Source organism: Mugil cephalus, chromosome 13 (assembly GCF_022458985.1).
Source record: "Mugil cephalus isolate CIBA_MC_2020 chromosome 13, CIBA_Mcephalus_1.1, whole genome shotgun sequence".
Classification (NCBI taxonomy): Eukaryota; Metazoa; Chordata; class Actinopteri; order Mugiliformes; family Mugilidae; genus Mugil; species Mugil cephalus.
Window position 1 is genome coordinate 24555356 of NC_061782.1, and position 12495 is coordinate 24567850.

Consider the following 12495-nt stretch of genomic DNA (forward strand, 5'->3'; position numbering starts at 1 on the left):
TTCTCCATAGCTAGTCTCCTGCTGTCTTCTCTCACAGGGTCAGGACAAACGAAATACATGGCCAACCCCTTTCACGGCAGCCTAACAAAAACACTTAGGAACAACTAAGTCATCAGATCAGATCAGTCAACATTAGTGTCAGAGGAAAAAGCTAGTCTGCCCTCTGTCTCCCAACACAGCTACACAGTACAAGTATATATGTAGCATTATGTGTGTGTGTGTGTGTGTGTCTGTTTGTGCATGTGAATGTGTGCAAAAATAGAGTCTTTATTACAGTCCGACAACAGGACACTCTATTATTACAGAGTTTGCACACAGCCCGTCCAAGCCACCAGCTGATTATACCGTGTCCCACAGCCATTGGAGATGTGTGTGTGTCTGTGTGTGGGTTTGTGTGAGTATATGTAGGTGTGTCCACCCATACGGGGAGCCCCATCACATGTGGCCTGCATTAAAGTACTATTGTGTGTTATGGGGGTTTCACAGGGTTGCCATGCCGACTGAAATCACTATCCCATGTTGTCAGCCTCTCACTCATTATGGGATGCCCCTACCCTACCACACCCAAAACAGGCTCACTGAGTCCGGAATACTGTCACAAAACAAACTGTCAGATCAAAATGATTGTGAAGGTCAGACTCTTTTTAATAGAATTATTGTTAAAAAAAAAAAGAGCAATGATTCCTTCATGGTGCACTGCTGTTCCATTTTTCTCGAAGACTGAAAGTGGAGCTGTCCAAACTTCCTCCTGTCAGTGCTGGAAGGACATCGGATCTGCATTGTGGAGGTCAACATATGGAGGCCTGCATGCAAACAGTGAAGTGTTTGGGAGGGAGCAGACACACTCTGCATTGGAGATCGTGTACTTTCACTGTCAGCTACTGCACGTTTGTTATTTAGCAGTCTACACCTTTTTCTAAATGATTTGTAGCACATTGCACTCACTGTATTTGTATGCATTTGTCGTATTTTTCCCGCCGCTCACACACAGTGGACACCCCGAGGTTATATGCCAGGTGCGTCTCTATTTTTGACGTGCCTTGAGTTGAAAGGAGTTGCAGTGGAGAACTTTCAATGTCAGAATACAGAGCAAAGACCTGCATGGCTGTACTGTACTTGTTGCAGAGAAGCAACATGTATTTATCCATAATCTCCGTATTTTCTTAGCTGTGTGTTTGGGTGGTGATTAAACTGGCTAAACAGCTCGTTGAGGATATCGACTCCATAGGTATTTCAGTTTTGGTATCTTAACTGAAAAAACCCAAGCTCAAAGAGCAAACGTGAGAAAGAACCTGACACTTGACTAGGCATGGATGCCGATACTCAGTTCCATAAGCCCACCAGTACTGACACAAGTGTTAGTAACCAAACCGAAAAGCAACACAGATTTCGGTGCCACTGAATTTTTAATTGCCGCCCCCTGAGCTCCATTGCTGTGCCGACGCTACATGTGACGTCACGTCAGTTTTTCACCTACATGGATGGAAATGAATTTGATTGAACATCTTACGACACATCGTTTTTTTTTACAAGCTGAGAAATGTACCATCTTTGCTAGCCTGAGAGATCCCACGCCAAGTTAGAAGCATCACCAGAGAGGAGGGTCCCAGCCCTGCCAGTGTCATAGACATCACATCACATCTTCTTCAGGTGACTATCTTAATGCTGTTAATGTGTAATTTACATCGAGTAAGTACCTTATTGTGGATAAATGCTAAATTAATGCATGTAAAGAAAACACCGTCATCATTTTGTTGATTGATGGCAGTGACTCCCTTCACCCTGGCTGTCTCAATTGACAAAAGACAAAGTGGAGGAAATTCACAGGGCACAAACTGCTGAAATTTTAAAGTTGGCAGGTGTTTCTGAAACACTTAAAACTTCAAAGTCGATTGAAAGTATTGTAAAATCTTGCTATTGTTTTGGATCTTTTTTGCAATTCTGTATTGCTGCTGGTTTCTATACACTGCTGTTTTTATGGTAATTATGACAGTTTGTTGTGAATTATATTTTATACTGGTTAGTTCATTTCTTAGTCTTAGTTGTATTTATTTTATGTAAATTAATATTCTGTTTAACTTGCACTTAAAATGCCTTAAAAATAAAAAGGCTCTGTTTTTGGACAAAAATTGTATGTTTTCCATTCTTTAAGCACCAGCACCATTTCAAAAGTACCAGTTTGGCACTGGTATCAGACAAAACCTTAACAATCAAACCATCCCTACACTTGACAGACGGACCTATGAGCAACTGTCAAACTATCTAAGAAACACTTCCTATGTTAACTGCTCCTCACTGTAGCTCAGCCCCTGAGTATTTGGACTATTCCAGTGACTTAAGTCTGATTATTGCTTGGTGGTCAGGGCCTGGCAGTTGTCGTTGTGTCCTCAGCTGTTTTTGAGAAAGGAACTCAACAAAGAGTTAGAGTAGCACATGCTAATCATGATGCTAATTGATGGCATGGCAACACTGCTTCCCAACAGTTTCTCCACATGTGAACCTATAAAACTAAACCAGGAATATTGTATTTATAACATTATGCTCTAAGTAAAACTCTACACTGCATATGCTCATTAATGACAGATTATTGTAATATAATTTTCTTTCATCCATATGAGCATGTTAAAATATGTCAGTTGTGTTCAGATAAGAGTTTGAAAGTTGATTCAGAGAAGTAGTGTGTATTATTTATTGGTTAGTGAAATGATTAATTGACTCAAAAAATACAGATCTGACAGATAAAATAGTTTAATGGAAACATTTAAAAATTGAAAAACAAATCGATAGCTTAATCAACTATTAAAAAATGACAGATTAACCACTAAATCTAAGAAACAATAATCATTAATCGACTAATCAAAAGAATAATCAATAGATTAATCGACTAATAACCAGTAGATTAATTGATTAATCAAAAAAAAAGAAAAGAAAAGAAACAATAGATAAGTAATTTGATGCAGCCCTAGTCGTAATTACTTATTGAGTCATTTTCTACATCTGCTTGCAAGTACACAAGCAACACATCTTTGTTTGGTTACTTCACAGCGTCAAAATGGATATCTATTAGTCAAGCTTTAGGTACATTAAAGCCATGGACGACAGAACCAGACACATGTCTTTCTGAGAAAGATGTGCCTGGCAAAGAGTTGAAGATCGAACTTTATGAGAATGTCAAACCCATTGTATTCAGGCAATTGTGTACGGAGCAAATCTCGTGTTTAAAGGAACAGGTTTAAAAAAGAAAAAGAAAAAAAAGCATAATAAAAAGAACAACAGCCTGAGGTGGTCCTGACCTGCAGCTGAGGCTCCGGCCGCCTGGCAGAAACACTGTACGAAGAAATGAATGCTCACTCTCAGGCAGAGGCTTTGTATTTACCAGATACATGTGTTTACAACTTCCCATCACATTCTCTCTCTCTCTCTCTCTGTCTCTGTCTCACTAGGCTCTCCCTGCGCTCTGAATCACGTCAGAGACAGAAAAAAAGAAAATCGACGTAGACTGAGAGAGAGATAGAACACGGGCAAACAACCAGACATAGACACAAATAATCCAGGCCCTCAATGTAAACACACCCACCCGCCACATGAGACACAAACACACACATAAAAGCCAGCGAGCGTACAGGAAGGCAGCGCTAGCACATGCTTTAGTGGTGAAGTCATTGGTGAGAAAACAGATTGGAAGCGAGAGGGAAAAAAATTATTTTTCTGAGGGGGTGAAAGGAAAAGTGTGTGTGTGTGTGTGAGTGTGTGTGTGTGTGTGTGTGTGTGTGTGTGTGTGTTCCCGCTGTATCTACAGGGACAGATAGATAGAGAGATGGAGAGTACTGATGGAGAGAAGAAGTGAAAGCAAAAGAGCTGTGTCCTGCCAGGAAAATAACTCCGGTGTCAGCAGAGACCCAGAGGATCATCAGTCAGCAATCACACACAACACAACACATGCACACATCATACGCCTGCTGCCATATGTAATAAAACTACCACTTATTTGTTCATGTTTTATTCCTTTCTCTCTTGGATTTAAACACAGGTAAAAGTCAAATACAGACAGACTGACTGCATAACTGCAACAAAACTGTTGTAATGTAAAGCACCCATGGGGAACCTACAGTAACAGACTGTGTGGTTACAATAAATAAATAAATAACACAGATCAGGAGAGAACACCAGCTCTGGCATATGCTCGAAAAGAGCGGCGGAGTTGTCACTTCCCAGTTCCATTTGCCCTTTCCCTACAAGAAAACCTCCGCTTTGATCTGTACAATCCAAGACTTTTAGTTCCTAACACCTGTGTTGCAGGTCTTATACCAAAGGCAAGGCAATGGAATAGGAACACAGCTGCTGAATCAATAATCAAGCTAAGTGATGCCCCTGTTTCACACTAAAGGGGCAGACAAGCTGATACATGGACCATCTGGTTGTAGATATTGTTGATTGTAACGGTGTGTTCACACTAATAGTGAAAGAGCAACAAGCTGCAGCAAACACATTTTCAATGGAAGCTGACGATATGAAGCGACATCTAACACTTTACCTCTAGGTGTCGGGAAAGATGTGTGACATGAAAGTTGAGCTAGCTCCAACTTTTTGAAGAGAATGATACATTTTAAAAACGCTGTCATATTCATCAATCTTGAGTTAAGAATAATAATATCGTCTCATAATCAACTGTCATATCACAGCAGTAAAGTCTGACTAGTTGACTAGTCGTTACAACCCCTGTGCTGCACTGAGTTCAGTGAAAGTAACCAGTAACCGTTTTTATTCATTTACTTAAATTCCAACATGAGCTGCCAGCTTCACGTACCATTGTGTGGATCAGAGAGCAAAACTCAACACAGCGGACAAACCAGAACACAGCCTGACACAGTCTCCAACTCGGGGTTCAGGACCTTCTTTAAGGACACTTCGGCACATGGTCCATGTACTGGGGATCAAAACGTAAACCCTCTGGTTCATAACCCTCCACCTTCTGATGAGCTACCCCTGTTTTCAATAAAGTAATCTTGAGGACAACTGGTGAATTCAGAGAGAAAGTTGCATTGGCCAATGATGTTGTAATTTTTACTGCATTCTGTAATGTAAGTTAGTTCTATAGAAGCATTTTAAATAAACTAAGCCCTTGCATGTGCAAACTGACAGCCCCTGGCAGGGATTCCATCAATTCCTTAACACAAGGGGGACAAACAGCATAGGCCCCTTCAACACTGGTCACATCAAGGTATACGTAACAGACGAAAAGTTCTGGCAGAGGGATCGTATGATAAGGCTACAATGGTAAAGACTATGTAAGTGGCAGGCTTGAAGGTGTCTTTTGAATAAAAAAAATAATTAAGTTTGTCTAAATAAAAAGATCAAATTAGAGACAGCAAAGTTTGCATCTGGCATAAAAGGACATGCTTGATATTCTGGCAATTGAAATGAGATCGGATTTTGCAGAACATGGACAGGTGAATGTATTGTTACTCAAGTACAAATGAGATGATGAATCATCTAACAAATTAGCATGGCTATTATGCACGATGCAGTAACATGCACAAGGACTCACTGTCCCATGTGCATGATGTCATAAGCCTGCTTCGTGAAACTCCTCACCTCGGTAAACACATGGGGATTTTCAGACCACTGCGTGCCTGCGTGTGTGTTGCCTGTGTTTCACTCATCCTCGGGAAATCATAAGGCAGATGCATCTAATCCTCCCTCCATACCTAAGCCATCACGTGACTGAAGACGCTGCTCCTGAAGGTGGCATGTGCAATGTTCATCGACGTGTACTCCCTGCTAAATTGTTATACTAGACTGCAGGGCTGGTATGTGTTTTTCTCTCAAGTATCGACTACTGATGGACCAATGTGTCCATATCAGTTGGGAGTAAAGTAACTCATCCATCACATGTATGTGGGAAATCCTTTATGTTAGTTATACATGAAATATATATTACATGAAACAACATGAAATTCCCACGAAACAAATAAAAGAGAATGAGAAATGAGAAAGAAAGTATGAACAAAACATAAAAGAACAGCAATTAAACTGATCATAAATCCACAACTCAAGAGAATCTATGAGTGTGTCAATCTTAAAAAAGCCTAAAAAATCTTAATGATATTATTTTGAAGTTGATTCCAGAGGGTCGAGGCCAGGACACCAAAGACACAGTCACCTTTCGTTTGATCATTAAAACAGGGAATGGAAGGAAGGCCAAGATAAGAAGATCAGAGTGGGTGAGCAGTAGAGTGTGGAGTTAAAAGATCAGAGACTGACGTGTGTCAAAGCTCCGGCATTCCGCAAATTCCACTCACTGTACGCTGGCTGCTTCTAACAGGCACCGACTGACGGAGTTACGCAACATTTCTTTCATTTCATTTCCCTGACCATCTGCTGTTACAGACCGATCATGTGTCACCACAGCAGCAGTAACCATGTACAATTATGACAGTTAATCTAACTGTGACTATTATTTTAGAGAGGTGTTCAGAATTTATTCCTTATAAATTATTATTCACTGCTGTCTGGCAGCAAAATACCTCTTCATATTTTTGCATCTTAAACATTTGATGTATATATATATATATATAAAACAAAGAAGAAGAAATTCAGTGAACAGCAGCAAAACAGCATGGCCAAAATGAACAACCTCAGGTTCCATGTAAAGGAGACAATTTTAAAAACCCCTGTTTCCATCACCAACAAAATGTTCTATTTTCACTTATAATATCAAAACTGCATACAAAGACCAATTGTACTTTATCAAAATTTCAGAAATATCACTTTTATTTTGTGAAAAACTGACACTGATGTGATTGAACGAGGTCCAAGAATTTTCACACCAACAATCACAATCAATGCTACATTTACTTCACTTCAGTTAATGTGCCAAGCTTGGAAACCATCCAAAAAATAGCTCAGTTACTTTTTTAAAACTGATATAGCCTAGTTGCAGTACAGGAACTCCCATTTGTAACTGGCTAAGAAGACAACTACACTCGTCATCCATTCATCCATAGCTTTACATAGCTAGTTGGCTATGGACATATTACTGAGTTCATCACAGTCAGTGTACATTAGGCAGCTGTCAAAATAAAACCTATGTGCTCGCTCATAAATCTATGCTGTAAAAAAAAAAAAAAAAAAAAAAAAAAAAGTGGAGATTGCGTTTGAGAGATCAAATCTTTGACCACATTTGGAGGTGTTTGAACTCTGCATTAGTGTCAACTAAATGCGTCCTGGGTTGTATTAAAGACAACCTGTACTCAACAGGGAAAAGAAGATCAAAACTAATTCCAGCCATTTCAGGTGTGTATCTTGTCCTTATAGACAAGTCATGTGCATTTCCAGTGGGCACCATTCACAGATGTTCCAAATAAAAGCCCAACTACCAAGCAGTCAGTTAAAAGTGAAGAAACTACCTGGATGAATCATCTCCTAAAAACTCCAAAGTCCAGCTGCCCTTGTCTCAGCTTTGATTCTTGGATATACCATTACATAGATGAGTGAGAACCTTCATAGACAAATACAAAGAACACTTTCAACCCGGTATCTATTCAAAATCAAATGGTTAGCCTATTTAAAACCTGTTGTTATTCCATTTAACTTATCTAAACTGTCAGCTATTACATTCAGAAAGTCAATTCACTGGGTTTAGATTTGACAATCAGATTCAGCACAGGATTCAGCTTCAACAAATTCCTGTTTAAGTTTCGTTCTAAATTGTCTCTATAGCCCAGTATGAGTTTATAAGCTGCTGGTCCAGGCTGCAGAACCAACCGGGGAAACACCTTGTGGGATTCATACTGCGGCCACACACAGCAGTGATGTGCAGAGCTGGATGGGAACCATGATGGACTCCACTGTCAAGTAATAGGATTTCACTTCCAGCATAATTTCAGAAATGCGCTCACGGTATTAGAGGGCAGATTAAACCAGACGTGAAGTGGAGGAATTTAATCCAAAACTATAATCCCATTTTGGAAATAAAAATAGCGTTTTCAGTATTTATGCATTTCTTTTTAGAAATAGGTAGAATATTATTTTCAATAATTGTTTTGACTGTTTTTAAATCCCATCTTGTAGAGAGTCAAGAACTTGGAGTCTTCTCAGTCTATTTATCAGGCTTGCCTGGGGGGTCTTGTCGTGGCTCCACAATGGTGTAACCAATTTTTGTTGTTATTTTTTGGTTTTCTCTATCAAATAATGGCATTCACGTGGCATTGACACCGTTCCAGAACTCCCCATCGCATCCCTTTTAGGAGATAAGTGTTTGATCACTGGGAGGGGGGTATTTCAGCGAGGCCTTCAGACTTTCTGACTGCCTGCACTTAGCATGCAAGAGACAAAGAGAGATTACTGCAGCAGTTTATTCTGGAAAAACCTTGGGCAAATATATTTGCTTTGATGTGAATCACTAGACAGCTTCCCAATGAACCTGCCTGATGCCATAGTAACGTCAGTCTAGAGTGTTTCACAGCCTCCTCTTTGCACCTTAAGGTTAATCGAGGATAAATTTAATTCTTCAAACTTAGAGTATCACTTCACTGCTGTAGATGAGGATGCTCTGTACAAATGTTTTCTGATTTGTTACTGCTGATTACACACCTGACTGAAATAAAGAATAAAACATTTTCCTCTACAAAAACAAAAGCGTTTGTTCCATTCAGACAGCTTAGAAGGTCCAGTTCCTCAATTTAGCATGAGAGTAGGATAACGAATGAAGCTGAAAGAAAAAAAAAAAAGGAAATTAAAGACCTGAAGGTTGGTTTTGATGCCACGGTCTCGGTTTTCAGCACATCCCCTTCCACAACACTGTATCCGGGAAATTATATTCATGTATTACCAAATTGTTTTCCAGATTATGTTCTTATGTTGACTACATGGTGTCCAGAGGGGAAGATAATGGTGTACCAGAGAAACCACGAGGTGGCTGGGGCGGATAGACAGGCGTACAAATCACACATGTTACGACAGGTCTGGATTTCCATTAAGATTTCATCACTTTGGTAAAAATTAGGAAAAGCATGTGTTTTCTGTAAACACCTTGTGTCTCAGACCATGATGTACCCAGCTGCTATGAAGAGATTAAGAGCAGGAAAGAGGCAACCAAAGAACGTAAAGGCAAAAACAAGAGTCGTCTCCCTATTTTGATGTTAATGGTACTTTTTTAAATAAAACTAAACCTAACTTTACAATCTAATGGCATAGTTACCACAAGTGAAAGAAAAACATATTGACAGCAAACACACATTGCAGATACTGGTGAAGAATTAACAAATGGCTCAAACATCACTCACTAAATGACCACGATATCAACTGGTGTGCTAAAATTTTTAGTCTCCTTCACATCACGAGCGGTGTATCTCTCTGTCTTAAAGTATGGACAAACCAAATAAATGATAATAAATTCAACCTGCACCATAAAGCAGGAAAGCAGATTAAGAGACCAAACCTGTGCTAAAAGGTGAGACTTTGAGTTAACAGATGGACACCAATGTATATAGAAATATGTGTGTTAGCGTACAATGATATTTCAGTGCTAGCCTAGCATAGCCAGAGTCAGTTCTTATCAGTATATATTAGTAACTTTTCAAGTTTTATGTCATTGTGAGGGTTACAACAGACTCTAAACAGCTCATTTCTTTGATGGCGCACATTTTGCTGCAAACAAATTCAACCCAACGACGCTCAGACGACGTGTTATATAGTTGTTGTTGTTACCCTTCTGTCCATCATGAAATAAAGCCCACCCAAACAATTCGACGGGCCCAGCAGATCTTGCAGGCAGGGAACTTGGTCTGGCTTCTAGGCTATTTTATAGCTATGTATGTTTCCACAACAATATCACTGTTTACGAGTTCCCCTGCCCCCTGGAGGCCAAAACAAAGTATTAATACGGCTTGAATGGACATACTTTAGTTGTGGTGATGGCGCTTAAGAAAACATTTATAGGCCATTAAGGAAAGCACTAACAGAGAACCTATTTTCTCATTTATAATGAGGCCTTGTTGGATTGTGACAAAAAAAATTCAATCAACACAAAAGCAAAACAGTAAGAGAAGAAAAGGACGAGTGTAAGATATAAGAATGTTCTTTAGAAATGAAAAAATAATTAGATTACAAGTCAAGAGTGCTTTTAGCTGATGACCTATCTGTATGTGTGTACGGGTGGACAGGCATGTGGTATCTAGTCAGGATGAAGGTAAAGACGAATAAAAAAAGAGAGAGAGAGAGAAGACATCATTGAAAAACAGAGGGTGATACTGCGAACCAATAAAACTAAATAGAGCCCAGATACCTTAAATCAATAGACAAACAGAGTCTACTCCCTATTTCTTCTTTATTGGTTCTGTCTGTGTGGATATAAGACACAGTACTGTGTGTGTGGTTTAGTGTGTAGTATGTGTGTGTGTGTGTGTGTGTGTGTGTGTCTGTGTGTGTGTGTGTGTGTGTGTGTGTGTGTGTGTGTGTGTGTGTGTGTGTGTCGATCATCCCCACAGCAATCCAGCGACCACTGAGGCTTCAGTATTGAGCATTTTCCAGACACAGCGGTGATATTGAAGCTCAGTCCCTTTCTCTCCGCTCCACTGGAGCTGTATCATTCCAGATACAGCTGATGCAGCCACAAGTGCCGTGATTCCTCCAGATAGTACAACTATCTGGTTTCTGTAATACTGCTTGTTGAGGAGACTCCGCCAGTGCCCCCCTAAAAATAACGTTTTTCAGACGGACTACTGGACGAATTTTATAAACTGAGCTCAATACACATTTTCAGTCAAAACATGGAAGATTATTTCCGAGTTCTTTCCACAGCCAATTTTTTTTCTGTGAAAGTATGCCATCTGTATGGAAATTCATCCACCAGCCCGCACAGCACAGCAGAGCGAAGACTTAAAATTTTTGGTTCTGAGTTGGTGTTCATCTCTCGGTCTACACAGAGAGAAAGATTATGGAAATTCAGCCAACGTGGAAGCTACAGAGACATGCTTGCAGTCCTCCAACAAGCCAACAGTGCACCGCCCCGGTGTGATGATGTTCTGCGCTGAAGGTGCAGATAGGTTGAAGGTTTGAGTTGAACTGGAAAGGAGCGACCACAGCAGAGCTCATCACGACAAAAAAAAAGAAAGAAAAAGAAAAACTAAGACACACAAACAAGGCGGAGGCACAGGCAGTAGTTAAATACTAAAACTCTGTTGCTCTCTGCTACAAAGAAGTTCTTTGTCTTGACTTTTCCACAACAGGAGTAAAGTCAAAAAGACACAAGAGTTACCAGTTTGTCTGTGAAGCTTCTAAGTCATCCAGGTCATGATATATGCAAACAACAAGGCTGCATGGCGTGCACCAGAGAAACCCCCGACGTGGCTGGGGTGGATGGACGGAAGTGAAACAAAAACAGCAAAAGTGCCTTGAACCAATACACAAACAAGAAACTATGTCCCCATTTTGCCTTTATTGGGTTTGTGCTAGACTGAAACTAAACTTTCCCATCACACATATCCACCAATAGTGGACAAGACGCTTTGAGCCACGGTATTCTTTTAGCCACATCAGAGAGAGTCTATTATGTTCTTAACATATGACATGGGTGGCAGAAAGGAGGAGATTACAATGTTTCGAAATTTCAAGTGTCCTTAAAGCACATGGGAGGCAGTTGCGTCACAAGCAGATTGGTGAGTGCACAGTGGTCAGCATCTCTTTGTGGTCGTTTTGTGCACCAGTAGCTTTAAATTTTGTCTGATTTGTAGTGAATTTGTGACCCTTTGAGATCATTTTCCAGTCTCTTTGTGGTTGCTCCTTGTGGTGGTTTGCATCGGTTCATGCAGTCAACCGTGTCTGTGGTTGTGTCACATCTCTTCATGATTAATGACTCCATCTTTAGGATTGTAGTTTACATGTTGTTTTGTGGCAAGCTTGTGTCATTTTATTTGTGTTTGTGGTTAAGTCTCTCCGTAGTCAGCTTGAGATTGTCTGAACAAATGCTCAGGTTCTGTGATCCCCTGGCCTTATGACTCTATCCACTAATTTAAGATGTGTAGTTCACTTACTTCCAAGTTCAAGTAATTCACAATGTATTTGCTATATATACATTTTACAAGACAATAGCAGTCTTGTAAAATGCATACATACACACAATTCAAACGTATACAGGAGGATAAATAATGTATGACCTACATCAGTATATCAGATTTAATTTCAGTTTTAAAGGCCATAGACAAACATCTTTGCAAGTAGCTGCAATGAGGCTGTATGTAGATTTTAAAACTGTATTGAACTGCACAACTCCTTCACCTTTTGGAGGGACATCGACCATCAATTCACATTGTGTGTATGAAAGAACTACTCAGCATTAACAGGCACTAACTGGCCACTAAAATGCCACAATAAGAAAAGCTCATCCCTGTGGTATTGTCTGCTGCCCAGCCCACATGCTATCTGCTGTCCACCGTTCTCACAACAATCACATTGACTGAAAAGTCGATGCAGCCCTCCAGAGAGAGACAAGAC

General features: G+C 40.0%; 1 protein-coding gene across 5 annotated transcripts in view; it reads right to left on the bottom strand.

The window, feature by feature from the left end:
• Positions 1 to 12495, bottom strand: part of atrnl1a (attractin-like 1a) — a 266309-nt gene that overhangs the window by 252021 nt on the left and 1793 nt on the right. The gene's annotated exons all lie outside the window — the stretch shown is intronic.